The sequence below is a fragment of the Amphimedon queenslandica genome, unplaced genomic scaffold (genome assembly GCF_000090795.2).
Source record: "Amphimedon queenslandica unplaced genomic scaffold, v1.1 AMPQUscaffold_12882, whole genome shotgun sequence".
NCBI lineage: Eukaryota > Metazoa > Porifera > Demospongiae > Haplosclerida > Niphatidae > Amphimedon > Amphimedon queenslandica.
The window spans coordinates 10,467-14,612 of record NW_003546882.1 but is presented as its reverse complement, the minus strand read 5'-3'; the positions used below and the strand labels follow the sequence as shown (position 1 = coordinate 14,612).

General features: G+C 34.2%; 1 long non-coding RNA gene across 1 annotated transcript in view; it reads right to left on the bottom strand.

The window, feature by feature from the left end:
• Positions 1 to 3,583, bottom strand: part of LOC109586398 (uncharacterized) — a 5,936-nt gene extending 2,353 nt beyond the window's left edge. Inside the window, exons 1-2 of the long non-coding RNA XR_002187011.1 lie at positions 3,054 to 3,583; positions 2,914 to 3,009 (exon numbers count right to left, since the gene is read on the bottom strand). This is a non-coding gene — a long non-coding RNA (uncharacterized LOC109586398). The remainder of the gene's footprint in view (positions 1 to 2,913; positions 3,010 to 3,053) is intronic.
• Positions 3,584 to 4,146: the final 563 nt, after the last annotated feature.

Here is a 4,146-nt window from a genome sequence, read left to right as displayed (position 1 = left end):
GCCAGAAACAAAGAAATATGTCTCATTGCAGTGGATGAAGCTCATCCCATAAATTGTTGCAAATCATTCAGGTATGCTACACAGTCAACTCATTAGCTATTACCCTATAGCTGGTTTATCTCATGTGGAATTAATTTTGCGTAGGCCCATATCACCAAATAAGGATTAGCAAAATTTCAATTAGAGGCCATGATATAACAAGCATTACTACACACTCACACACACTTAAATATACACACTAGTAATTACCATATACTATATGGGCACAAAAATGCCTCTATAAGATCTTGAAAGTGCTTCTTGCAAAAAAGCTGCAAAAAACTTTCTGTCCAAAAATCATCCATACAATAATTATATGGCTACAAAAAGTTGAAGTTTCTAATTTTAACTTATTTTTTTATTAGAACTGAATATAGACTGCTTTTGCATCTAAAGTCTCATATTCCTGGTATATCATTAATGGCATTAACAGCAATTGCCACTTCAAAAGTTAAGGAAAAGATTGTCCATGATGATAGAACCAATACTCAAAACTTCAATGGTAAACAGGAGAAATATTTCACTCCATGATGAAGAGTTAAAGAAATTGACATTTTATATTATGCTATGTCATTTCAACCGGTACTACAGACTACTACACATCTATTGCTGACTATCTTGCTGAAGTAGTTGGTAACAATCGCTCCAATTGCTTTAAAAGGAAAAGGAATAATTAGTAGTAGCTATCATGGCAAAAATTTATCTAGCCATGACAAATTGTAGATAATTGAGGATCAGTGTTTTGATGACTCTGACACACAAGCAAGTGTATCAAGCATTAATTCTGTGTATGATAACAAATTTATGTATATTTATAGCTAATGGTGTGCACTTCTGCACCTGGAATGGGTATAGATGTTCCTAATATAGACTTGGTTATTAAACTTGGTTGCTCACATACAGCACATTTGACGAATTAGTCCAACAGTTTGGAAGGGCTGGAAGACATGGCAGAAAGGCAAAGGGTATTGAATGCTATGAAATTTATGTGATGCAACATAATTTTGGTACAGGTCTCCTTTTTTGTGAAGATAACCTCTAGCATGCTTTATTTTGGGGTAAAGATACATTGTGTAAGTCATATGATGAGAAAAAACTGCAGTTATCAAAGTTTCAAGATGTTTGTAGGTACATGTACATCATTTTTATTACCATGTGCCATCAACTTTATGTTATACCCATATACAGGTATGCTTTTGTTCATCATCATTGACGAGATACCAGCTAGTCCTGTAAACTACTGGATAAAAAGAATTAAATCTTCAGGAAAATGATTATTTACAGCTAGAAGGAACCCATCACCTTTCAGACAAGCATGTCATAGCTACTGCTAAACTACTGTCAAAACAATTCCCAGACATGCCAATGATTCAGTCGTGTTTGTATACTCAGAAACTAAGTCTCATTCAGCTGGCTAAAAATGATTCATTATTTTTCCACAACTTTGGGGACCATTGGGTTACTAGTCATTTTATGGATGGCATTGCTTTACTTTATGACTCCTTCTACACAGAGATCATTCACTCAGAGTTAAAGAAGCAGCTCATTGCCCTCAATGGATCTGCTATGGTAAAAGTACCGTGGTTGGTGAAGCAAAAGGTGATAAGGAATGTGCCTGCTTTGCAGTAGCATACGCAGTATCTATTCATTATGTAAATGATCCTGCTAACAATATATTCGATCAGTCACACATGAGACAACACATGATTGAATGTCTCAAAAACATATTTTACATGCCATTCCCATCTATGACATGAAAATCATGATGCAATGTATCAGATTATGTTACCCAACTACATTGATTATTACAAACAAGTTAACAAATTTATGTTATTTAATGTTCAAAGTTATTGTATTGGTCTATGTAGCTAATTATACTTGCAAAATGCATGGTGGAATGCTAAAGGTGACCAGATAAATGTTGCATAGCTATCCCATATTGCAGGAAATTTTGGAGGGAGTTGAATTCGGCAAATTACTATATTTTGGTAATTGGCAAATTTGTGGTCACATACCATTGAGCGTGCATATAATGGCTTGAAATAGTGGATTTTATTTTGGAGTTTTGCTATCAAAATGCCAAGTTCACCAACTTCAATTCCCTCCAAAATTTTCCACTACAGTATATGAGGGAAACTAAGTGCTGTTACATTTTGAAAAAAAGTGCAGAGGCACAAATTCTTCCCCATAGTATTATAGAGACAAAGTAGTGCAGCAAGCATTAATTCTTCCCTTAAGTATTGTAGGAACAAAATAGTGCAGCAGGCACTAATTCTTCCCTATAGTGTTGTAGGGACAAAATAGTGCTTGGTACTAATTTCTGCCTACATAGATAGGTCAAATTGTATATGTGTATAATAGTGCCTAGTGACACCATTATGTAGGAAGGAAATAGTGCATTTGAACACTATTTCCTCCCTCTATAATCATGGTTTTTAAATTTAATGACATACTCTACCAATCGTAAAAAACAGACATACCCCAACACAAAAGCTTCTAAAACATTTGCAAAACAGCTGATGGCAATTAGATATACAAGTATAAAACAACCAAATACTTAGCTGTAGCAACAAGTGAAGTGGTGCTACAAGTTACAAAAAGTCTATCCATTCAGGAGTCATGCAATAAGTAAAATAGCTGTTTGGCTTGCTATTAATAGTACTACTTCATCTCATAACAAGACATTTTCCTTCAATTCCACTTAAGATGATTGACAATGAGCCACAACTCTTGTTATTGCCCTCACCGACGCCATAGGCGTATAGGAAAGGGTACTGCTCTCCTTAATTACATGTACTTCCCCTGCAACTCTTCTATAGACCATTCCCATCCACTAGCTATGCTTAACTAACACAGAGTTACATGAAATCATACCTTTTCCCAACTTTTCTTTCCCAAATGATGAAATCTTTCTTTCCTTAGGGTCCTCCTGTCAACTTTTCTTGTCTTAGCTCGTGTCTTTGGCATCTTCTATAGATACATCATACATCTTTGTTAGAAACATTCAATTCTACCTCAATTATTAAACAAGGTCCAACAAAAGTAACGTGGATAAAACTGCGATACACAGTTAAAGTGAACAGTCAACAGTCTTATAGCCGCACCTACTCAAATTAATTGCATTATAGATAACAAACAGGAAGTGATACTGATGTGCCATATGCTCTTGACGCCGAATATGACTCATAGAGCATATGATGAATAATCTACACATGTGAATAAGCATGGCAATTAGCAATGAAGACTGATAGTGAGGAGTTGCACTTCATTTAGAGCCAAGTTCTCAGTTGGATGAGCTCCAGGTGAATACTTCTACCACCAAGTAGGTCAAATCACACATTTATTTTGTGATGAAGTCAAAAGGGGATAAAACAAAAGCTCTAGAGACTATTGTGTATTACATCAAACATAAGATATTATTTTATATGCCTATAATAATAATTTTAGTCATAATTTAGGTTCAACAGATGCTTTTTGCCATCTATATATACAAAGTTTTATCAACACCTTCACTCTTTCAGAACAAAATTCATCTTGTGCAAAGTTAGCGTATTCCCTTCCTGTTTCTCACTTAATCATGTGAGACTAAATTATCATAAACTTTAATTCATAACAAAGTAATCATTTTCATGGAGACTGTAATAATATTCATTAATGCAATATTATATTTATAGCAAAACATTAATGCTGTCACTTGCTCGCAAAAGCTACAATAAAAAGAATTATCAATAAAAACAAAACTGCATTTAGTAATGGAAAAATAGCAGTGCTATCTGGTAGAATCAATAATGGCAAGTTTCCTACTCGCTTATTTGTTGAAATCCATGCTTCACTTAAGCTGCCATACACCAGGAAAACGAGAACATCAACTTCCATTGCAACCGAGTCTGGAATGAGAGAAGGAAGATAAAATTACCTAATTACTAGAACAAGTAAGTTTCTAAAGAATAAAAAGATATGCACAAATATTTAAAAAATATTTGAAGTCCAATGCATAATTGATAAACAGTGCATGGTAAAAATTTAAAAGCAGCACAAGTGGTACAACTTTTTAATTCCATTTAAGTTTCGGTATTTATAATTTAAAGACAGACATTACTGTATAGC